Genomic DNA, 24789 nt, shown 5'->3' with positions numbered 1-24789 from the left:
CTTCAGACACTTTCGCCAGGGAAAGGAGGGATGCTCCTTTCCTGCTCGTCACCTGCGAAATGGGGTGAATCACTGGCTCTCCTCGTGACGGTGCGGGGGCTAAGCGGGTGTGGCCAGCCAGGAGGGCCACCTAGGACTAGGCACGGGACAAGCACAGCAGGCCAAGGGCCGCAGCCGGCCGAGTCCTCGCCGAGGCGGAGGAGGGCGTGGAGGGTGCGGGGCGGAGCTTCCGGGGCCCGAGGCGGGGACTCGGGAATTTGGGGCAGGGGTTGCAGCTGAAGCCGCGGGTCGGCCGTGGGTGGGGCCGAGGATGCGGCAAATGGGATGACGCGACCCTGGGCGGGCTCCTGGAAGTCGGGGCGGGGGTTTGAATCGCCGACGGGCCACTCGGTAGCCGCGGGAGGGGACCGTGCTGCCGGAGCCCGGAGGCCAGCTGTGAGGCTTGATGGGCGTGGGTGGGGCTCAGAGTTCCAGTTTTGAGGGTCTCTGGGGAAATCGTTGAGGAGCCAGCCGCCACAGCCCGGCCGAGCCAAGGAGGTCAGTGGGCGGACTCTAGGAACCCCGCTCCAGGTTCTGAGGAGCACTGGGCGTGGCCCGGGGGGGTGCCTATGGGCGTGGCCCCGATCACTCAAGCGAGGGGTGCGTCTGGGCACCGCCTTCTGCGGCCCACGGCATCCCTTGGCGCTACCAGAGGGGGCGCTGGGGAGGACGAGGCGTGGAACACAGGGTGGGAAGCGGGCTTCCCCTCCCGGAAGTGGGCGTGGTGCGGCGCGGCTCTGCGGCCCTGGTTGGGCGCGGCGCGGCGCGGGGGCGGGGCCTGCGCGTGGCGGCAGGGGCGGTGGCGGCTGCCCTCGCCCCTCCCCCGCGCGGCGCTCAGTGCCAGGCGGGAGGCGGCAGCGGTTGGAGGCTTCGCCAGGCTTTGCAACGGGGACTTCGGCTGCGGCGGCGGCGGCGGCGCCTCAGGCTCCTCGGCCCTGGTGAGCGGCGCGTGCCCGGCAGGACCGCTCGGGAGCGAGCAGGGCGGGTGGACCTGTCCTCTCAGCACGTGCCGGCGCCGGCTGACAGGAGCCGGCGGGGCGAGGGGCAGGGCCCGGTGGAGGGGAGAGGGCTGGGTGGCGCGCGGGGCGCGGGTCCTCGGGCGGTGTGCACGGGGTCAGGGCCAGGGGCTACCGCGGGGGCCTTGGGATCCGCGGAGGGGGCTTGGGGACGGCCCAGTTGGCCTGAGGAGCGTGAGGCGCGGCCCCGGTGGGCAGGAGGCTGCCCAGGGGAGGGCTTTAGGGGTCGGAAGCCCCGGGCAGGGTGAGGAACCGCGGGCCGACCGGACACTGCTGCCCGAGGGATGTTTCCCGGGTCGGGGGCCGGCGCCCGGTGGAGCGAGATGCGGGGTGGGGAGGGCGCTGAGCCCAGGGGCGCCAGGCCTGGGGGCGGGGCCTGAGCCACCCCTGGGAGCCAGTGGGTGGGGGTGGGCTGGGGCCAGCTCCCTCCGGGCTGGGGCGAGTCTGGGCCCTGCTTGGGAGCATCGAGGGTGGCTCCCTGGCCTGGGGGTTCCCTGGTGTTGGGTGCGAGCCCCCTCGGGGCCCTGAAGGTCTGGGTTGGGGTCCAGGCAGGGCGGGGCCGGGTAATGGAGTACTGACGGTGGGGGTGGCTTGGGAAGGGATTGCACCGGGTCTCGGGAGCGGAGGGCTGGGACTGGGAGGGATGGGAAGAGGAGGGAGCTAGCAGAAACGCTCCAGGGTCGGGGGTCTGGGCGCACTAGTGATTCAGAGGTGTGCTCTCTAATAGCGGGGCAGCTGGCGGGGGACCCAGGGAAAAGGAGCGAGGTGCAGGTGGGGCTCCGCTGCGCTGAAATGACTGAGGATGAGATCAGATGTTGAGGGTGGAAATGCAGGAACCGAGCTCTCCCGCCTGTCCCCCGGCACACGCACACCAGCTCTGGGTCTCTCAATGTACTGGGGGAGGGGGGGAAGTGGCAGGCTGCGGGGAGAGCTGAGAAGAAAGGGGCTTCCTCTTGGAGGGTGGTGCTGGCCCTGCCGTCCTTTTTTGGGAGTGTTCAAAGGGTTTTGATCGCTGGAAAAGGAAATGTAGGCTTTACTGCATCGTGGTTTAGAATCACATCCTATATTTGGCTTTAATGTAGGCTGCCCTTGTTTTGTGGTGTCTGAAGTGCTTGTTCTACATGTTGCAAACGTGGGATTCATAGTGAGAAGCAAATTGCAAGTTGTTCATCTCCCTCGGAGTAACAAAGTACAGTGGCTTTTCCTTCCTATAAAGCATTTTATTTTTCCTATAAAACATTTGTAAAAGAATGGACAATAGTGCGAACTTATAAAGTCGTACTGGGTGGCAAATATATTTACTTTTGAAAACAGTTACCACAAAAATATTAAGCCCTTTTACCACAGCTTTCCTGCCTGGGATCACATTCTAAAGCAGTACTTATAGGTCTCTTAGTCACTCCATGTAATAACGCATCTCATTGTCCTTATCTGGCAGAACTCTCCTGACAATTAGACCTGCTAGGATAGACAGAAACATGATTAAATATAAGTACTTGTTTCCTACTGTCTTGTTGAGTTGTGAAGGCAAAAAAACCTGTTTAGTATTAATTCTTTTTCTACATTCCCTGTAAAGCTGAAGAAATGGGTAAACTATTTCAGACTTGATTCTATCATTTCAGAAGGTTAATGTAAGAATTGTTTTTCTGTGTTTTTTTTTTTTTTTGGTGGGGAGGGGCTAGGAGGTGTTTCATAGTCATGATGTTGACTAGGAAGCCTAATATTAAACATTGACCTGAGAGCTTGCTTTTTTTTAATTTTATTTTTATTTTTTAGTTGCCAGTGGATTTTTTTATAGGTGGTGCTAAGGATCAAACCCAGGGCCTCACTCATGCCAGGCAAGCACCCTACCTCTGCGCATAGCCCCAGTCCCTGAGAGCTTGCTTAAATAGAAAAAAAAAAAAGTGAAATAAAACTGAGAATTGTGTTGTATTGTGGCCTGAAAGTAGAGTGCCTTGAGGTGATAGGCATGTATACTGAGGATCAAACAAAGATTTGGTGTGAAAATTAAGTACACACCTTTTAAAAAATTCTAGAGTGTGCCTTTTTTGTATTTTTCTTTTCTTTTGGTACTGGAAATTGAACTCAGGGCCACATCCCCAGCCCTATTTTGTAATTTTTTTTAAACATTTGTTTTTTAGTTGTAGGTGGACACAATACCTTTATTTATTTTTAATGTGTTGCTGAGGATCAAACTCAGTGCCTCATGCATGTTAGGCAAACACTCTACCTCTGAGCCACAACCCCAGGCTCCCTATTTTATATTTTGAGGCAGAGTCTTACAGAGTTGCTTAGTATCTCACTTTTGCTGAGTCTGACTTTGAACTCGGGATCCTTCCGCCTCAGCCTCTGGTGCCACTGGGAATACAGGCATGCAGCACATGGTCTTTATCTCTATTTTTTTTTTTTATTTTTAAATTTTCTTTTTTTTAGTTATTGATAGTCCTTTATTTATTTTACATGGTGCTGAGAATTGAACCCAGTGCCTCACACATTCGAGGCAAGTGCGCTACCACTGAGCCGTAGCCCCAGCCCTCTATTTTTGATTACTTGTGGATGGTACTCTGAAGCCTGATGACTTTTAATATGTCAGTGAAATATTACTTCACACAGTATTAAATCTTATATGATTGTTACTTTGCTTGCAGATTATGTTAATGAACATTTATGTTTATTTATGTACAGTTTAGGATTAGATTCAGGGTCAATAATAGCATTTTTTAAATACTTGAGTTTTTTAAAAAAATATTTTGTTTTAATTGTAGTTGGACACAATACGTTTATTTTATTTTTACATGGTGCTGAGGATCGAATCCAGCGCCCTGCACATGCTAGGCGAGTGCTCTACTGCTGAGCTACAGCCATAGCGCTCCCTCCACCTGGACCCCCTCCCTGTACACTTTGATTTTTTGTGATACAAGTTTTATGTATGACACACCTGTCACTTCTGGGATCCACTCCAACCATTAGGAAAGTCACTGTAATGTCTATGAGATGGAATGTTCAAAATAATAAATTACTAGTTATATAAGGGGGTATGTGGAAGATTCAGTTTTTTATGATGCAGGATATTCATTTCTTTCTTTTTTTTAATGTTTATTTTTTAGTTGTAGTTGGACACAATATCTTTATTTTATTTATTTATATGTGGTGCTGAGGATCAAACCCAGGGCCTCATGTGTGCTAGGTGAACACTCTACCACTGAGCTATAACCCCAGCCCCATTCATTTCTTGATATTTTAATTTGTCACAAACTAGTACTATAGAAACATATTAATTGGACTCTTTTACTTTTGACTTCTTTTTCACGGGTAGGACAATAATAAATTTAAGTGCTACTTTCATATTTAGGGTACAAATCCATTTTAAAATTGGTTTTCATTTGATGACTTTCCTGTTAGTTTATCTCTGAATTATGAAGACTCTTTTTGGGCGATGGTGTGTCTTTTTAAACTTAAGGTACTTTTTATGTATTAAAACATGGAATTCTTCATGAATATTTCAGTATGACCTAGTACCTAGAATGTTAAGTAATAGAATCTCTCTGGGTTTTCATTGCCCTAGTTTAGGTCCTTTAAAGTGAGTGAACAAGATTCTTTACTCCTTCCTTAGCACTTTGCATCTAATGCAAATTGCTTTTTTTTTTTTAACAGCTTTATTAAGATATAGTTCAGGGGCTGGGGATGTGGCTCAAGCAGTAGCGCGCTCGCCTGGCATGCGTGCAGCCCGGGTTCGATCCTCAGCACCACATAAATATTAAAAAAAAAAAGATATAGTTCATAAGCCATTTAAAGTATACAGTTCAACCTGGGCATGGTGGCAGACACCTGTAATCCCAGCGGCTCAGGAGGCTGAGGCAGGAGGATTGCGTGTTCAAAGCCAGCCTCGGCAACTTACTGAGGTCCTAAGCAACTCATGGAGACCCTGTCTCAAAATAAAATGCAAAAAAATAGGCTGAGGATGTGGCTCAGGGGTTAAATGCCCCTGGGGTTCAATCTCCAGTACCCCCAAAAAGTCCATTTTAGTGGTATTTAGTATATTCACAGAATTGTGCAGCCATTAACCACCATAATTTTAGAACATTTTCATCACCTGAGAAAGAAACCCCATACCCAACAGCAGTCTCCTTCCACTGTTGTATCTTTTCACTCCCCATCTAGCAACCACTAACATACCTCCTGCAAGTTGCCTACTTGGGACAGGTCATGTAAGTAGAATCATTCCAATATTTGGTCTTTCATGTCTCATGTTTTTTTTTTTTTTTTTTCCAGTGGTTAAGTGCTCCTGGGGATTGAACCCAGGAGCACTTAACCACTGACCCACAGCCCCAGCCCTTTTTTTATATTTTATTTAGAGACAGTGTCTTGCTTATTTGCTTAGGGCCTCACTAAATTGCTGAGGCTGGCTTTGAACTCACCATCTTCCTGCCTGAGAACCACTCCCCCAGCTGCTGGGATTACAGACTGGTGCCTATGTGCCAGGTTTATTTCTCACTTCTTTTATTTAGCATGTTTTTAAGGCTTATGTATGTTTTAGTATGTGCAGTTCTTGATTTTTTTTTGTCAAATAGTATTCCATTGTATGGATATGCCATTTTTTAATTTTTAATTTTATTTTTTTGTAGTTATAGATGGACAAGATGCCTTTAATTAATTAATTAATTAATTTTTATTTTTTTATTTTTATGTAGTGCTGAGGATTGAACCCAGTGCCTAAAGCATGCTAGGCAAGCAAGCACTCTGCTGCTGAGCTCCAGCTCCAGCCCTGGATACACCATTTTTGTTATTAATTCATCAATGGATGGGCATTTGGCTGTTTTCTTTTTTTTTGTCTATTATAAGTAATACTGATATGAACATTCATGTACAAGTTTATTTGCTTGTTTACTTATTTTCTGGTTCTAGGAATTGAATCCAGAGACTGTACCACTGAACCACACCCTGAACCCTTATTTTTTTTATTATTTAAAAAATTTTTTTACTTATTTTTGTATTGGGGATTGAACCCAGGAACACTTAAGCACTGAACCACATCCACAGTCTTTTGTATTTTGTGACAGGTCTCACTAAGTTGCTTAAGACCTTAGCTTATCAAGTTGCTGGGATTATAAATGTGTGCCACTACGCCTTCCTTATTTATTTTTTATTTCACAGTTTATATCTTTTTTCCTTTTTTATCTCCTTTTTCCTTTTATATCTTTTTTTCTTTTTTGGGGGGTATTAGGGATTGAACCCAGGACCTTGTGTATGCTAGGCAAGCACTTTACCACTGATTTTCATCCCCAGTCCCCACAATTGAAGTCTGCTAAATTAATCTGTAACAAGATATTTCACAAACTGTTTTATAACTTAAGTCTTTTGAATTTAATTTCATAAAAAATAGGCTCATATTCATCCTGGCTAACCTAAAAACCCAGCCTTTATTTTTTATTTTATGACAGGGTCTTGTTATGTTGCTGAGGTCTCCTTAAGTTTTTGAGACTGGTCTTGAACTTGGGATCCTTCTGCCTCATCCTCCTTCCTGAGTTGCTGGAACTGCACCCAGCTCGTGTACATGTTTCTGTGTGAATATCTGTTTTGATTTCTCTTGAGTACTGACCTAGGAGTAGTATTGCTGGATCATACGCTAGCTTTATTTAACCATTGGAGGAACAGCCACACTGGTTTCCAAAGCAGATGCATCGTTTGACATTTTCACTCATAGGTACCAATTTTTCCACATTATCACCAATACTTAATATTTTCTGACTCTTTGATTCTAGCTGTCCCAGTGAGTCACTGTGGCTTTCCCCCTTCCCTGCCCCAACCTTTGGTGCTGGGGATTTTTTTTTTTTTTTAATATTTATTTATTTTTTTTAGTTCTCGGCGGACACAACATCTTTGTTGGTATGTGGTGCTGAGGATCGAACCTGGGCCGCACGCATGCCAGGCGAGCGCGCTACCGCTTGAGCCACATCCCCAGCCCCATGGTGCTGGGGAGTGAACTCAGGGATATTCTACCACTGAGCTACACCCCACAGCCCTTCTTTTTTTAATATTTATTTTTTAATTGTAGTTGGACACAATACCTTTCATTTTATTTATTTATTTTTATGTGGTGCTGAGGATTGAACCCACGGCCTTGCACATGCTAGGTGAGCACTCTACTGCTGAGCCACAACCCCAGACCCTTCTTATTCTTACTCTGAGATAGGGTTGGGGCCGTCACTTGTGGTGCTCCTGTCTCAGTCTTCTGAGTCGCTGGGATTATTGGTGTGTGCCACTGTGCCTGGCTTTTTCCATATTTTTTATTGGCGTATTATAATTACACATAATAGTGGGATTCACTGTTGCATATTTATACATGCAAGTGATGTAACAATATAATTTTTCCCTTTCTCTCCCCTCCTCCTGGTTTCTTTCTTCTAATTTACTGGTCTTCTTTCTATTATCATGAGATTCCTCCCGATTTTTTTTTTTCTTTTTCTTCTCTAGTTTCCACATATGTGAGAAAATTCATCTGATCCTTGAGTTTCTGAATATGTCTTATTTCACTTAATTATATGGCTGAATAGAACTCCATTATATGTATACCACATTTTCTTTATCCATCTGTCCATTGATGGACATTGGACTGGTTCCATAATCTGGCTATTGTGAATTGTGCTGACTTTAATTCTTTAAGATAAATATCAAGAGGTATAGCTGAGTCATAGGGTGGTTCCCTTCCTAGTCTTTGAGGAACCTCCATTCTGATCTCCATAGTGGTTGTACTAACTTATGGTCCCACCAACGTGTAAAGTTCCCTTTTCTCCACGTTCTCTCCAACATTTGTTGTTGTTTGTATTATTTTTATTTTATTTTTTGTACTAGAGACTATACCCAGAGGTGCTTTACCACTGAGTCATATCCCCAAGCCCTTTTTTTTTTTTCTTAATTTTTAATTTTTGAGACTGGGTCGCACTAAGTTGCTTAGGAGCTTGCTAAATTACTGAAGCTGGCCTTGAACCTATGATCCTTCTGCCTCAACTTTCCAAGTCTCTGGGATTATAGGCGTGTACCACCATGCTTGGCTATTTGTATTTTTTTTTTTAAAGAGAGAGAGAATTTTAATATTTATTTTTTATTTTTTGGCGGACACAACATCTTTGTTTGTATGTGGTGCTGAGGATCGAACCCGGGCCGCACGCATGCCAGGCGAGCATGCTACCCCTTTAGCCACATCCCCAGCCCCCTATGTATATTTTTGATGGCTGCAATTCTGACTGAAGTGAGATGAAATGTCAGTGTAGTTTCCCTCCCCCACCCCCCAAAGGCACATTCCCAGTCCTTTCTTTATTTTTTATTTTGAGATAGGATCTTACTAAATTCTTAGGGTCTCCCTAAGTTTCCAAGGCTAGCTTTGAACTTGTGATCCTCCTATCTCACCCTCTGGAGCTGCCAGGAGCTGCTGGGATTACACGTGTGTGCCACTGTGCCTGGCCTATATATTCTGATTATTAATCCTTTGTCAGAAGAGTAATTAACAAATATTTTTCTCCCATTTGTTAAGTTCTCCCTTCATATTCTTAATTGGGGTTTTTTTTTTTTTTTTGATTGTGCAAAAGCTTTTTATTTTGATGCCATCCCATTTATTAATTCTTGGTATTATTTCTTAAGCTTGAGGAGTCCTCATGAGGAAATCATTGCCTGTGTCTTTATGTTGGAGTGTTGACTATATTTTTTTCTAGGAATTTCAGTGTTTCTGGTCTGGTTCATTTTGAGTTGACTTTTGTGCAGGGTGAGAGATAGGGATCTCGTCTCATTCTTTTACATATGGAAAACCAGTTGTTCCAGCACCATCTGTTAAAAAGAGTGTCTTTTCTCCAACATATGTTTTTGGCTCCTTTGTCAAGGATCAGATGACTGTAGATGTGTGGGTTTGTCTCTGTTTTCTGTTCTGTTCCATTGGTCTATATGTCTGTTTTTATGCCACTTTCATGTAGTTTTTGTTACTGGTTCTCTGGTATAATTTGAGTTAGGTATTGTGAAGCCTCCAGCATTCCTGTTTTTGCTTGGAGTTGCTTTGGCTATTCTGGGTCCTTTTTTTCCCCAAATAACTTTTAGGACTATTTTTCTAGTTTTGTGAAGAATATCATTGGTATTTTGATGGTGATTGCATTGAATCTATATATTGCGTTTTGTAATATGACCATTTTAACAATAGTAATTGCCTGTCCATGAACATGAGATGTTTTTCCGTCTTCTAGTATTCAAATTCTTTCTTTAGTGTTCTATAATTTTCATTGGAGAGGTCTTTTACCTTTTTGGTTAAATTTATTTGTAGATTTTTTTTTTTTTTTTTGAAGCTATGGTGAATGGGATTATCTTCCTTGTTTTTCAGTGAGTTCATTATTGGTATATAGGAAAGCTATTCATTTTGTATGTTGATTTTTTTTTTTTATTCTGTTATTGTGGTTTTGATATAAATGTTTCACTGATGGCCAGTGGTATTAAGCATCATTTCATGTGATTAATTGATATTTGTATATCTCCTTTGGAGAAATTTCTATTCAGATGCTTTGCCTATTTGTTAATGAATTGTGTTTTTATTGTAATAAGAGTTGTTTACATATTCTAAGTTCCTCTTCAGAATTATGATTTGCAAAATTTTCATTTTGTGAGTTTTTTTCACTTTCTTGGTAGTGTCCACTGAAGCACAAACATTCAAAATTTTCATAATGCCCAACTTATAAATAATGGAGTCTTATTAGCTAAAAATTACCTAGACCTCAAATCATAACCTCATTAATATTCTGATTATACAAATTAAAAGCCAAATGTGAAAGTGCTAGGAAAAGATTTGACTTAGTTAATTTTAGGATGTGCTATAGATCAAAAAGAGTTCAGTGGGAATGTGTCATTTGCCCATTCAAATCTAGTCTCCCCTACTCCATTGCCCATGGAATAAAGTTAGACTTCCTAATATGACTGTAAATCAAGGCAGTTTCTGAGGTCAGCTTGCTTGGCCTCTTACTATTCTCCTTTCTAAGTCACTCCCTGAGCTGTCTTAGCTTTTAAATCTGTGATGTACTTCACCCTTTCTGAATCCTTCTGTCCTCTGGGATCCATGTGGTGAGGTTTTCGTCCTGGAAAACTTCCTTGTCCACACAGGCAGACATTGTCCCTGCCCCCAGGTATTGCACAGTTATCATGCTGTCTACTACAAGGAACTGGAACTGATTTTGAGCTTATAGTTGGAAAGCTGTCTTTCCAAAGGAGGCAAGAGGCAGGAGAGAGACTGACACGTGGAAGGCTGACTGAGATTCTGTGGTTCATAGCGTGTCAGCAATGCCTGCTGGACATTTTGAGTGGATGATTATTTTTTTGAAGTTAACAGGAAAGATCCTAAGGTCAGTGGGTCTCTCTGATGTTAACATCTTTATTACTTATGTTAAAATAACATGAAGAATAGGGAGAATTTTCCTCTGCCTTTCTGGCAGTTAAGTTTGTCTCTTAACTGAAAACATGCTCAGAAGTAAAACTGATTAAAACATTTTTGTGAGGCTAGACTATTTTTGTTCAGGTTTTTTCCTCTAAAGAACAATAAGGACTGGCATATAACCTTCCCAGTAAGGCAGATGGCCATGGAACACATTTAGTTTGGTATGATTTAGCCTTACTAAGTGCATATAGGCCAGCCTTGAGGGTATGGGTCAATCAGTACCAAAACTACTCGTGTGCTCATGAGAAGCCATGTAAATTGAATTTGAAAAGGAATTACTTTATTCTTTTGTTCATGTTCTCTACCTTTCCTGGAAGCACCTGGCTTGAGTTAGTATTCTTTAATTATATTTCGTGTTCTTTCATTCATCTTTAAAACATTAATTAAAAATATTTAGGGCTGAGGTTGTGGCTCAGTGGTAGAGTGCTTGCCAACTAGCATGTGTAATGCACTGGGTTAGAGTCTCAGCACCACCTATAAATAAGTAAAATAAAAGTCCATTGACAACGAAAAAAAATAAGAAGAAAAATGTTTCACTTAGGTGCATTCTACTGTCATGTATAACTAATTAAAGCAAATAAAATAAAAATTACAAATAAAAAATATATGTTTCACTTAATATCTTTCCGAGAATTAGAGAAATGACTTGGCCATTTTGGGGTACATCTTCTTGTTTTGTGCTCATTAAAGTGACAGGGTAGTAAAGAAGACAAGCAAAACCATTTCCTTATTTCTTTTCATTAGGCTCAGTGACATGGGTGCATTACAGTTTCTTGCTTTAAGGGGGGATGTGAAGTATAGGCCTTCAGAGCTGGACTGTTTCGCATTGGGCTGCATCTCTTACTATCAGTGACTACAGTTACCTTGTCTCCCTTTCTTCTTGTGTGGTATGGAGGTGCTGATACCTACCTTGTAGGGCCATTGTCATCATTAAAAAAGGGAAAATATGTAAAGTGCCTAATACAAAGTAGATACTGAATACATTCCTGTTCCTCAATCTGCCCCCCCCACCCCCACCCCCAAGTGCTGCTGATTGAATCCAGGGCCTTGACATATGTAGGCAAGCCCTGGACCACTGACCTATACTCCATTGCCCTGGTCTTCACTCTTTTTTTTTTTTGGTATTAGGGATTGAACTCTGGGGGCACACTTGACCATTGTGCTACATCCCCAGCCCTATGTTATATTTTATTTAGAGAAAGGGTGTCACTGAGTTGTTTATCTGCCTTGCTTTTGCTGAAGCTGGCTTTGAACTTGTGATCCTCCTGCCTCAGTTCCCTGAGCTACTGGGATTATAGACATGTGCACTGCCCTGCTGGTCCTTACTCTTAAATATTTGTTAAGGAATGGAATTGTGGAGAATCAAATGGGAGAAGTTTAATGTTTTATTTCTGATGTTAAGCTGTTAAGGTGTGAATTCCCCTCCCACCTGAAAATTTAGACTTTGAATCAAAGTTGAATCACTGAAGAGGGGGGGAAATGCCTAATTTTAGGCGGGTAAAGTAGTGATAAAAATGAAGCAGTGTTTTTATGTCTGCCTGAATTGGAAATGTCTATTCAAAACATCTTCCCTTATTTAGGCCTTGTGCTTGCATTCATTCCGCCTGCCTGCCTGTCCATCTAGTTTAAGGAAAGAGGTTTAGTTACTGGCAGAAGTTTGATCTTTTTAGAGTTTGGAAGGAGAATGCACAGCTGTCTAGATGTGCTTATCTGGTTATAAAGTGACTGGCAGTTTATTGTGAGAAAGTGTAACATTCTGTTTGGGAAAAGAGCCCCCATAGTTCCATGAGATGTTAAATTAGGCCAGTCATTTGCATCTTAAATTAATAACAAAAACAGGTTCCTTTTGTTTGCTGTGGTAATGAGAAATGAGGTCAAAATAATGAAATGATCAGATTGAGAGAGAAACTGGATTATAAATGGAAGCAGGAGGCTTATATATTGTGTGATTTAAAGCAGTAATTTCATAATACACATTTATTCTTCCCTTTGTCATGTAATTATCTAATTTTTTAAAATTACAAATAATGGATTATATTTAGTACCAGTATATCTCACAATCTCACCACTTTTTAAAAGAATGTATCTTTTTAGGGAAACTTGGGAGATTATTTCTCAGTTCCAGAAGTCCTCATTCTTAGCTGCTTGTGAGGATCAGCTGTGGGCCTTTGTGAGGACAGCTGCCAGGGCTTGGGCTTGAGTCCCTAGTGACTCTGACTCACAGCCAGAGAAGGGCATGCTGTGCTGGTTGACTCCTGGTTTTACAGACAGGGGTCTATGGTTACAGGAGTTTGACAGACTTGCCCAAGATTGGAAACCAAATTGTCCCTTCCTTCCTCCCCCTCAGTCTCCTTCCATGTTAACATGAATTCATTTCCCTTATTGGTAGGGTGGATTTGTTGGATAGTGTGGAGTTTACAAAATTTTTTTTATTTTTTCATTTTTACAATGTGACTCAGTCATGCCTTTCCATTTTTAGTCTTTGACCCAGTGTCACAGTTCTATTCTGTTCTCTTAACCTTTTGCCATGGTTTCTTGCCAGACTTGAGACTACTTACAGGGCTTATTTTTTTATTTCTTCATCACAGTTGGTAGCAAATATCTGTAATATTTTGACCCACTTTTTTAGGTTGCACATATAGTAAGCTATGAAGAAGGTTCTAGGTTTTCAAAAGGATTTTTAGGTGTATTTTTGAGAAACTTAAATACAGGGAATCTCTTGGATAAGCCTTTGGCAGACTTGATTTACTAGTAATATAAGGTTCCTTGCTAGTATTTATGTAATTTTGCAGGGGGCTGCAGGGGATGGCGTCTTGCTGTGTTGCCCAGTCTGGTATGGAACTCCTGGGCTCAAGCAATTCTTTAGCCTCAGCCTCCCAAGTAGCTGGGACTATAGGTCATGCCACCATTCCTGGTGTTTTAATAGTATTTTATTAACTATTTTTTATTTCCTCAGTCTTATAATTTGACCATTAATAAGCAGTGATTATAAGGATTTGTCTTGGGTGTTTCAGAGGCCAATTAATGTTGCAAAGGTACCTTTGTTTTGTATCTTGCCAGGAAATTCTCCATTAGGTTAACTGTATATGAAAATGCTAAGTTTGAACAGGAACAATACAAGTAAGTCCAATACTGAAATTACAAAGTTTTTTTTTTTGGTACAGGAATTCAACTCAGAGGAGCATAACCACTGAGCCATATCCTCAGCCTTTTAAAAAATATTTTATTTAGAGACAGGGTCTCACTGAGTTGTTTAGTGCCTTGCTAAATTGCTGAGGCTGGCTTTGAACTCGAAATCCTCCTGCCTCAGCTTCCTGAGCTGCTGGGATAATAGGTGTGCCCCACGGTGCCTGGCTAAAATGACACAGATGTTAACAAGCATGAAGATAACCATTTAGGATTAGCAGAATTGATCATTATTTCACAGTATGGTGGTTCTATTTTGGGGGAACCAGGATAGACTGCAAGTCTGGTCACATGGTAGTTTGTAAGAGTCTTTCTTGCCCCATTATGGAATGAGCATGGGTCTCACATGCCAACAACTGCTAAGTCTTAATCCTAGATGAAAAAAGCTATAGTTTTATAGTTTCCTGAGAAGCCATAGTAGTCACACATGAGGAGGAAGGAAGTGTTGGAGAGTGAAGCCTTTGGGGTGTATTTTCCATTCTTGGTATGCTTGACAAAATTCACAAGTACTCCCTCCATATAACAAATGTTTAATCACCATTATTTGCTTATTTCACATGAAAGATACTTAAATTCCTTTTCATAAGGGTCAAGCATTCTTTCCTAGTTAAAGATTTGAATTCCTTTCATTCTTAGGAACTTAAAGAATCAAGACTAACTTCTTAATGTGAAAGCTCACATGCTGTCTGGGTGGTGACTGAGGAACACATGTTAACTTGAGCTGTCATCTCTTTTAAGCAGAGGGATTTATTAGGAGACGAGTCACTTTACAAGCTAGATGGTGAATTAGCTTTGTGGTTAGTAGTATCTTTAGCTTAACATTGTCATCCTAGTTTTTCTTGGCAAACGAGAGAGAGACTAAAGCCAGTGAGGGCTGACCGCAGCTCTTTGGGGTGATTTTAATAAGATAGTGTTGTCTATTTTAGAAGTAGAGTAACTGTCCTTTAGGCTCCCTCTTATGTGGGCCACTGCTGCTTTATAGTGCTACTGCAGGAAAAGGTAAATTGGAAGCCTTTTTCCCTTTCCCAAGATGCCAGTTTAATTTTATGCAGTGTAGAGATGTCTTGAATCGATGGGCTGAACTACGTTGTCAGGTGAAACTAATGGTCTTTTGTACCTGCAAAGGGTAGCTGCCCTGTGTGGTTCTCTGAAAGTGAATGACTGAGATCCCAGACGCAGTGTATTTTAAAGGCAGTGTATACATTCAGTCCCCAACTCGGGACTGGATTGTGTTCCAGACACTAACTCAGTTATTTGGAACACACATGGTGTTTTTTTTTGTATAGATTCAGCATTATAAGTGTGGGCTCCCAGCCTAGACTGAAAGAATCTGTTTAACTAACAGAACAGCTTTTAAATTGTTTTTGGTGATAGTGGAGTTCTAGATCTTGAGCTTGAGCTGAGATCTTGAGTTCCTTGTTAAAGAGAAGTAAGGAACCTTGTTCCACCCCCAAATGGCGTGCATCCCTGCCTGTAGGCCAGGCAGTATTCAGAGGCTTCATGTGAACTTGTATTCCTTCATTTCTATTTTTGAAGCTCCTCCTCCCTGGGTCTGACTGATTTTTAAGTGGTTGTAGCCAAGCAAATGACTCAAATTCATTTCCACTAATGTATTCATAGATGATCACAGTTATTACTAGATGATCACAGCTTGTAATATTAGGACAGTGGGCTTCGTGTGGTTTTACTCATCTTTAACTCTTTTAGAGGTATAATATTAATATTTTTTAAAAGGGCTTCCTCACTGATGAAGTGTCTCTCTGAACCTTTTGTAGTAGTCAGTGTAACAAGGTTTCAAGGGGAGAGTTGAGGGAAGGCGTGTGTGGTCAGGCCAAGCTCAGGCAGGATACTGGAATCAGGAAGAAGCCCTGACTGCTTTTGAAAAATTCTTCTGGTTAACTTCTGAAAGAGTGATGAATCTGTACCTAGATTTGATCCCTCTACACACACACACACACACACACACACACTAACACACACACAAAGATATATATATATATATATATATATATATATATATAATTAAAGAAGTGAATCTGATAAAGTTTTTAGCACAATTCCGCCCTCCTCCCCCCCTTTTTTTTTTCATTTGGGAACCATGGCTTGAAAGGCCAATTGGCTTGTTTCTGTGACCTTTGGGAAGTGGATCAAGGTAAGGTAGAGATTGTAAGTTAGATCAGCTTACAGTGGCCCTGGTTTCTTTGTATTGTTCTTTTATCACCTCTTACCCAAAAGTCACTTTTGTCAAACCATCAAACCATTAGGAAATAAATAAATTAATAATAATAATAATAATAATATTTCTTGTTATTGCCTCTGTGAAGAGTTTGGATTACTGGCTTCCAAGAATTCTTTTTTTGTATTTTGAAGGTTTTCAGTTCTGGGGATTGAACCTAGGGGTGCTCTACCACTGACCTCATCCCCAGGTATTTTCATTTGATTGTCTTTTTCTTAGTATAATATTCCTGTTTATATGTATCAGAACTCATATTGAACAACAGAGTTCTGGGTTGCAAAAGAGGATTTATTTTTCGAACTTGTCTGTTTTTTGAACTTGTCCATTTGATTTTGAGACAGTCTCACTGAATTGCCCAGGATGCCTTAGCCTCACTAAAGTTTGCAAGCTTAATGTTTTGCTTTACATTTATTTATTTATTTATTTATTTATTTATTTATTTATTTATTTATTTTTGTGGTATTAGGGATAGAATCCAGGACCCGTACATGTGAAGCAAGTGCTCTGCCAGTGAGCTACATCATTATCTCCTTTTATTTTATTTTATTATATTTTGAGGTATAGTCTTGCTAAGCGCCAAGGACTAACCTCATTTGCTGTCCTCCTGCTTCAGCCTTCCTAGTAGCTGGGTTATAGGCTTGTGATACCGCATCCAGCTTGATTTACTTAAAGAATGTGTTAAAGGTTGGAAAATATATGACAAGCTTCCTCTAGCCATCAGTTCTTCGTCTTCTTTTTTTTTTTTTTTGGTGTTGGGGTCTGAATCTAGATCCTTGTGTGTGCTAGGCAGACACTTTGCTGCTGAGCTATATGCCTGACCCCTTGGATAGCTCTTTGATGCTGATTTCTTTGGTATGGACTGGGTCCTGTTGGAATCCAGGGGACAGGTGTTGGAGAGTCATTGTAGGATCTGAGAGCACACCTTAGGGTGTGCCTAATAGTACCTGGCTGACTTAGAACAGGTGTAATTGGGAAAGAACAGTGCAAGATGAGTGGGCAGGAAGGCCCAGGCTGTGAAATGCTGTGATAATAGGATATACAGTTATGGGATATGTTTGAGTAAGGTGTAAATATAGTTTGGATATGGAGTTAACAGCGGTACATAGAAATGTTGATGATTTCTATGTCAGTACTAATTAGTTTTTGGATTAAATGAGTAGAAATTAACAATAAGTAAAGTATGAATAGTTATTTTCTAGTTTGTGAGTGTGAATACCAGTACTGCTATGTTTTATGTTCCTTAAAGTCAAAGATATCTTTTATTTATTTATTTATTTTTTTGTTTTAGGTGGACACAATATCTTTATTTTTATGTGGTGCTAAGGATCAAACCCAGTGCCTCAAGCATGCCAGGGCAGCGTGCTACCACTTGAGCCACATCCCCAGCCCCAGATGTATTTTTTTTAAATGTTTATTTTTCAGTTGTAGTTGGACACAATGCCTTTATTTATTTATTTTTATGTGGCGCTGAGGATCGAACCCAGGGACCTGCTCGTGCTAGATGAGCTCTCTACTGCTGAGCTATAGCCCCAGCCCAAAGATAGCTTTATATATATATTTTTTGTGCTTCCAGTTCCTAGCATCCTACTTGGTGCACAGTTGGTGCTCATTAAATGTTAGTTGAATAATTAAATTTCACTTTTGCATGGTATACTTGTTATAGAGACTATCAATGTTCCTATTTTTGTAGAAGGTAAAATGAATAAAGAAGTAATTTTCTGTGGGTATAGAAGGAATACTAATTGTAAACGTTTATTAAATTATGACAAAAAATACTTTAAAAAAAGATATACGTACATATACACACAAACACTTTGTTAACATATTTAAAAATGACAATTACAATTAAATTTTTTTTTTTAGTTGTAGTTGTACACAATACCTTTATTTTTATTTATTTTTATGTGGTGCTACGATCAAACCCAGTGCCTGGCACATGCTAGGCAAGTGCTCTACCGCTCAGCCCCAGCCCCTACGTATATTTTATTTGTTTTTTCAATGCTGGAGATTGACCCTAGTTTATTTGTATGTGGTTCTGAGAATTGAACCCAGGGCCTCACGCATGCGAGCAAGTGATCTGCCACTGAGCCCCAGCCCCCCAGCCTTTTTTTTTTTTTTTTGGTGCTGGGGATTGAACCCATGGCCTTGTGCTTTGGAGACAAGTACTCTACCAAGTGAGCTATACCTCAGTGCCCTCCAGCCCTTTTTAGTTATTTATTTATTTTTTAAAGAGAGAGACAGAATTTTAATATTTATTTTTTAGTTATCAGGGGACACAGCATCTTTGTTTGTTTGTGGTGCTGGGGATCGAACCCAGGCTGCAAGCATGCCAGGCGAGCGCGCTACCGCTTGAGCCACATCCCCAGCCCCCCCAGCCCTTTTTAATGATTTTTATATTGTGTTGTCGTGGGCCTTGCTGTGTTGCTGAGGCTGGCTGTAAACTTGTGGTCTTTCTGCCTCAGCCTCCCAACTTGCTTGGTTACAACTCTGAGCCACTGTGCCCGACTTTTTAAAAATTTTGAGGCAGGGTTTTGTTAAGTTGCTGAGACTGGCCAGTGACATGGCCTCTGACGTGCCTCAGCCTCCTGATTGCTGGGACTATAGGTATATGCCACCATGCCAAACTGTAGTTCTGTGTTTCAGAAACTGCCATTTTTCAAAGCAAGCTGCATCATTTTACATTCCCACTAGCGATGCTAAAGTGTTATAATTTTTTTTATATTCTTTCCACCCTTGTTATTTTCTGTCTTTGATTTTCACCATTCTGGTGGTGTGAAGTGGTTCCTCATTGCGGTTTTGATTTTTATATTTGAAATGACTAGTGATGTCTTTTATTTTCACATGCTTATTGAACATTTGTATATCTTCTTTGTTGAAATGTGCTATCACACCAGTCTTCCAGGATACCTTAATTTATTGAAACATTCTAATGAAAAGCACAGTGACAATACATTTTGGTGCTTTATTGTAAATTTACTTATAGTGGCAGCATGAGGTTCTTTTGGCCCTGTTTTGTAGCACTGGTTAGCAAGTTTGACTTTAAAAAAATTTTTTTTTTAATTTGTTTTAATTAGTTACACGTGACAGTACAATGACCTTGACATATCATACATTTGAATCACTGGGATACAATGTCTCATTTTTCTGAGTATACAGGTTGCAGAATGACATTGGTCATACATTCACATATATACACACAGTAATAATGATGCCTGTTTCATTCTACTATCCTTCCTATCTCCCCAACCCCTCCCCTCCCCTCCCATCACTTCTCTCTACCTAATCTAGTGTAGCACTATTCTTTTTTTTTCCCTCACATCTTTATACGTGTATTTTGTATAACAGTGAGGGTCTCCTTCCACCATCCATGCAATTCTCTTTCTCCCTCCCTTTCCCTCCCACCCCTCTTCCCTATGTAGAGGTTAATCTTCTTCCCATGCTCTTCCTCTTTTCCCCATTTTGAGTAACCCCCCCTTATATCAGAGAAGACATTCGGCATTTGTTTATTTTGGGATTGGCTAATAACTTCACTAGCATAATCTGCTCTAATGCCATCCATTTCCCTGCAGATGCCATGATTTTATTATTTTTTAGTGCTGAGTAATATTCCATTGTGTACATGTGCCACATTTTTTTTTTTTAAAGAAACAGGTACCTTCCTAGCGGAGGCTTGTTTTCATCTGAAAAAAATCTGTCAAAATAGATATTGTAAGAATCATAGTTTATATCAAGATGAAGACTTGGAGTCGAGATAGCCATTAAAAAACTGATTTTCCCTTAATTGTCTTTCTCCTTTAGTTCTCATCCTTTGACACACTGACTGCCTAGAAAATGTCATTATGTCACATTGTCCCTGGAGGAGGTTGTAGAGGTTTGTTTACGGTGAACATATGAGGGCTTCTGGCCCAGCCCCAAAGGTATCATAGGGCAGGTCTTAGGGCATTATGGGGACTCCTGGAGCCCCAAGTATTTAATTTGCTTGAGATTTATTTTACTTGAGAATCTGACAAAGACTGAATAAGTTACAGAATGAATTCTGTACTATTTCATTGGTTAAATGACCTCATCACTTAAGAGTTCACTTACATGTATTTAAATTTGAGAATCTATAAGTTTTGGTTTATATGGTATTAGTGATATTATAAACAGTAACAAAATGAATTGTTCATTATTATGTGTGCTATTTCTGGCAGTTTTTAGAGAGTATTACAAACCATAAATGTATGTTTTTGTTATTTTCCTATACTGGGGATTGAATCCAGGGGCATTCTGCAACTGAGCTATGTTCTCAGCCCATCATATATCTATTTTTTGAGACAGGGTCTCACAGAGTTGTCGAGGCTGACCTCAAACTTGTGATCCTTCTGCCTCAGCCTCCTGAGTTGCTGGGATTACAGATGTGCCCCACTACGTCAGGCTATGTAGTTTTTTGGGGGTGGGGGTGCTGAGGATTGAACTCGGGGGCATTTGACCACTGAGCCACATCCCCAGCCCTTTTTGTATTTTATTTAGAGGCAGGGTCTTGACTGAGTTGCTTAGTGACTCGCTTTTTTTTTTTTTTAATAGAATGCTAGTCTTTTTTTTTTTTTTTTTAAAGAGAGAGTGAGAGAGAGAGAGAGAATTTTTAATATTTATTTTTTAGTTCTCAGCGGACACAACATCTTTGTTGGTATGTGGTGCTGAGGATCGAACCCGGGCCGCACGCATGCCAGGCGAGCATGCTACCGCTTGAGCCACATCCCCAGCCTCATTTTTTAAAAAATATTTATTTCTTTTAGTTGTTCACAATGCTTTTATTTTTATTTATTTATTTTTATGTGGTGCTGAGAATCGAACCCAGGGCCTTGCATGCACCAGGCTAGCGTTCTTTCGCTGAGCCACGACACCAGCCCCAGTGCCTCGCTTTTGCTGAGACTGGCTTTGAACTTGCGATCCTCCTGTCTCAGCCTCCCGTGCCGCTGGGATTACAGGCATGTGCCACCGTGCCCGGCTTGCTGTGTGGTTATTTAGAAAGAATATTAGAGATGGGAAGCTCTTGATCTTTCTGTTGGCCTTCTATTCAATATTATTTAAAAATGATTCTTCCTACTTTCATTTGAGGCATAGAGAATTTTTCTCTTAGGTGCTATTTAGTAATTAACAGAGAGCGTTCAGGGTTATGATTTCCTTCGCAGGTCTTGGTATAGCTTGGAAGGAAAGTGGATTTTGGATAGTTAGCCTTACAGTTTTACCAGCTAAGGCTGTAAGTTTTCTTGTAATTGAATTGTCTCTCCAAGAGTACTTGGCCCAAAAGTTTCCTCCTGAAATTGGGCTTTATTTGTTTCCATTTCCCAAGGGATATTTTCATTTTATTGGAAATTGGATGTGTGGTGTTTTCTTTTGAAAGAGGAGGCCTTCTAAAGCACTTGGTGGTAGTAAAGTGTTTATTTGTTAGTAACTATTTTTTCCCCAGTGAGTTACTTTCTTATGGTTTCTTGTTCTTTGTTGAGCATACCAGATTGTATTTTTTGTCATCTTCCTCACCCTCCTTTAGAGGTGAACTGATAAGGAAATAATTTGTAATTTTACTAAAAAGGATCAGGCAGACAAAAACATTTTTCTTAAGGTGCAGTGATAAGATTGTAAGAGGTATACTTTCTTGTTTCTGTAGGATGTCTGAAAATTCCAGAAATAGATTTTTATTTTAAACAGTTATTATTTCTTTTCAAGAAGCATGCATAATATGTTTTTCTTTTTTTAAAAAATATACTTATTTTTGGGGGCTGGAGATGTGGCTCAAGCGGTAGCGAGCTCGTCTGGCATGCGTGCGGCCCGGGTTGGATCCTCAGCACCACATACAAACAAAGATGTTGTGTCCGCCAAAAACTAAAAAATAAATATTAAAAAAATTCTCTCTCTCTCTCTCTCTCCCTCTCTCTCTCTCTCTCTCTCTCCTCACACTCTTTATTTTTTAGTTATAGGTGGATACCACATCTTTTTTTTTTTTTTAAAGAGAGAGAATTTTTTTTCTAATATTTATTTTTTAGTTATCGGCGGACACAACATCTTTGTATGTGGTGCTGAGGATCAAACCCGGGCCGCACGGATGCCAGATGAGCGCGCTACTGCTTGAGCCACATCCTCAGCCCCACATCTTTATTTTTATGTGGTGCTGGGGATCGAACCCGGTGCCTCATGCATGCTAGGCGAGCACTCTACCTCTGAGCCACAAACCCAGCCCTATAATATGTTTTCCTTTAAGTTCCAGATTGATACTTTGTGGGAAGAGTACTGTAATTTGTGTGTGTGCGGGCACATTTTTGGGTTGGGGGTGGATATTGGCAATTGAACCTGGAGGCTGTGCAGGCTGGGCAAGCACTATACCACCAAGCTACACCTCCAGCTGCTGGATCCAGTTTTTTTTTTTGTTGTTGTTGTTAGAGAGAGAGAATTTTTTAATATTTATTTTTTAGTTTTCGGTGGACACAACATCTTTATTTTATTTTTATATGGTGCTGAGGATCCAACCCAGCGCCCCGCGCATGCCAGGCGAGCACGTTACCGCTTGAGCCACATCCCCAGCCCTGGATCCAGTTTTTAATCTGAAAAGGTAACTTTATTTTGTGGTACTGGGGTATTTAACTCAGGGACACTTTACCATTGAGCTCCATCCCTGTTCCTTTTTAATTTAATTTTGAGACAGTGTCTTGCTAAATTGCTGAGGGTCTCACTAAGTTTCTGAGGCTGGCCTCAAATTTGTGATCTTTCTGCCTTAGCCTCCTAAATTGCTGGGATTATATGTATATAAATATATATATTTAAAAACATTTTTACTTTAATTTTACTCTTTGGATGCCCTACGTGTAATGAGAAGGCTCTTTGGAGCTGCTGCTAAGAGGTGGTAAGTTTTCTTTAACACCAGAGAGCTCAGGGAAAGCACTACTACCATCTTGCACAAGTCAAAATTTAGTGCTTCTGTTGTTGTGTCCTCATATCTAAAACAGTTTTAAATTCAGTTGATGTCAAGTCTTTTGATTCCATCTATTTGTCTCTGATTCCATCAGGACTGTCACTGATGGCCTGGATGAGTGCACTGACTTTCCAGAATCCTTTTAGAGGCTCCCAACCTACACATCCATTCTATACTTGCTTTTGAAGATATCTTTTTAAATGTAAATCTGATCCTGCCACTCACATTTAAACAATTTTTTATGGCTTCCAACATTTTGCAGGTAAAAATAAGATCCAAACATGGCCTGAGGACCCTGTGTAATCCAGTATGACTGACTTCCCAGCCTTACCCATCTTCGTCATTGGGGTTACAACCTCTTTTAGGCTTTGTTTAGTAGTCCAGGTTCTGAATAGTGTGTTTGCTTCCCCCCCACCCTCACTGCCCCATACCTGCCCCCTTCCAATATTGGGGGTTGAATCCAGGGCCTTGTGCATGTTAGGCAAGCTGTCTGTCACTGAGCTACATCCCTAGCTCCTTTTTATTTTGAGACATGATCTTGCTAAGTTGTCAGGCTGGCCTCAAACTTAACAATCTTTTTTTGCCTCAGCCTCTGTTGTAGCTGGGATTACAGGTGTGCAGCACTACAGTCAGCTAGTGCTTGCTCTTGATAAAGACTATTTTTGGCCAATTAACTTTTTAAAATTTTGTACTAGGGATTGAACCTAGGGGCTCGTAACCACTAAGCCACATCCCAGCCTTTTTTATATTTTTTATTTTGAGACAGGGTCTCACTAAATTGATTATGGACTCCCTAAGTTGTGAGGCTGCCTCAAATTTGCAGTCCTCCTGCCTCAGCTTCCAGAGTCGCTGGAATTATAGGCATGCACCACCACACTCCACTTGACCAATTAACTTCTACTCATTCTTTATTTTCATCTTAAGTATCACTTCTCTGAGCTAATTCTGTTCCCCTGATTTTTGGTTCTGATCCCTTGTGTACTTCTTCATCCCAAAACTTGTTTCAGCAGCACATTGACATTTGTGTGAATACTTGATCATGATGTTTCTCCACTGACTGGGAGCTCCATGAGAGTAGGGGCCAGAACTGCTTGCCTGCTCACAGTTGTGTCTGTATTGTCTAGTTTGGTGCCAGGCACATGGTCAGAGCTTAATACAGTTGTCAAATAAATGAATGAGTAGAATTAAGAATCTATTCATCATTACATCTGAGTATATGTGTTATTTGTATAACCCTGTGGATGTGAGTAATTAATTTGGTTCTCAGTGTGTGTGTTTTATTAGGGGTATGTGGATTATGTTAGTTCCTATATCAGTCCGTTTTCCATTGCTGTGACAAAATACCTGAGATACTTAGCTTATGATGCAGAAAGATTTATTTCATTTCTTGGCCCTGGGCCTGTGTGTCTGTGGTGAGGCAAAACATGTCAGTGGGGAGTGCATGGTGGAGCAAAGCTGCTGACTTCATGACAGCTGGGAAGGGGTCTGGGTCCTAGCATTCCCTTCAAGAGCCTGCCCCAGTGATCACTTCCTTCCACTAGACACTACCACCTAAAGGTTGTACTGCTTCCCAGGAGCAGGCGCTACTGGCAGGTGACCAAGCCTTTAGCACATTGCCATTAGGGTACATTTTGGATCTAAACCATAACAGTTCTGGTGAAAGAAGAAATATCTATAGATGCCTAAGCTTCATATTGTTATAGGACCCTAAACCTTATTTTAGTTCTCCCCTTTCAGAGTTGAAGGAACCAGCAACTTGAGGACTAGGATGATTTATAGGTGGGTAGGTGATAGTGTCAGGATAAACTTGTGTTTAATACAACCAAGCCAGCACTTTTCCTGCTTTCCTGTACCATTTCTCTGAAACATTGTGTATGTTCATTTAATCTATTTAATTCCT

The 24789-nt window shown here is 41.3% G+C and overlaps 1 protein-coding gene across 3 annotated transcripts in view; it reads left to right on the top strand.

Annotated features, from left to right (window-relative positions):
* The first annotated feature begins 381 nt into the window (after window positions 1-381).
* Window positions 382-24789, top strand: part of CORO1C (coronin 1C) — an 84029-nt gene continuing 59621 nt past the window's right edge. Inside the window, exon 1 of one of the 3 annotated variants that reach the window (XM_081286758.1) lies at window positions 382-537. The gene's annotated coding sequence lies outside the window, so the exon portion shown is untranslated. Of the gene's footprint in view, window positions 538-821; window positions 978-24789 lie in introns of those variants that run through there. The other 2 variants (XM_081286756.1, XM_081286757.1) reach the window with 2 other exon arrangements.

This window comes from Spermophilus citellus (genome assembly GCF_964194105.1).
Source record: "Spermophilus citellus genome assembly, chromosome: 3".
NCBI lineage: Eukaryota > Metazoa > Chordata > Mammalia > Rodentia > Sciuridae > Spermophilus > Spermophilus citellus.
The sequence above is the reverse complement of the archived record's forward strand: the minus strand, read 5'-3'. Positions and strand labels throughout refer to the sequence as shown.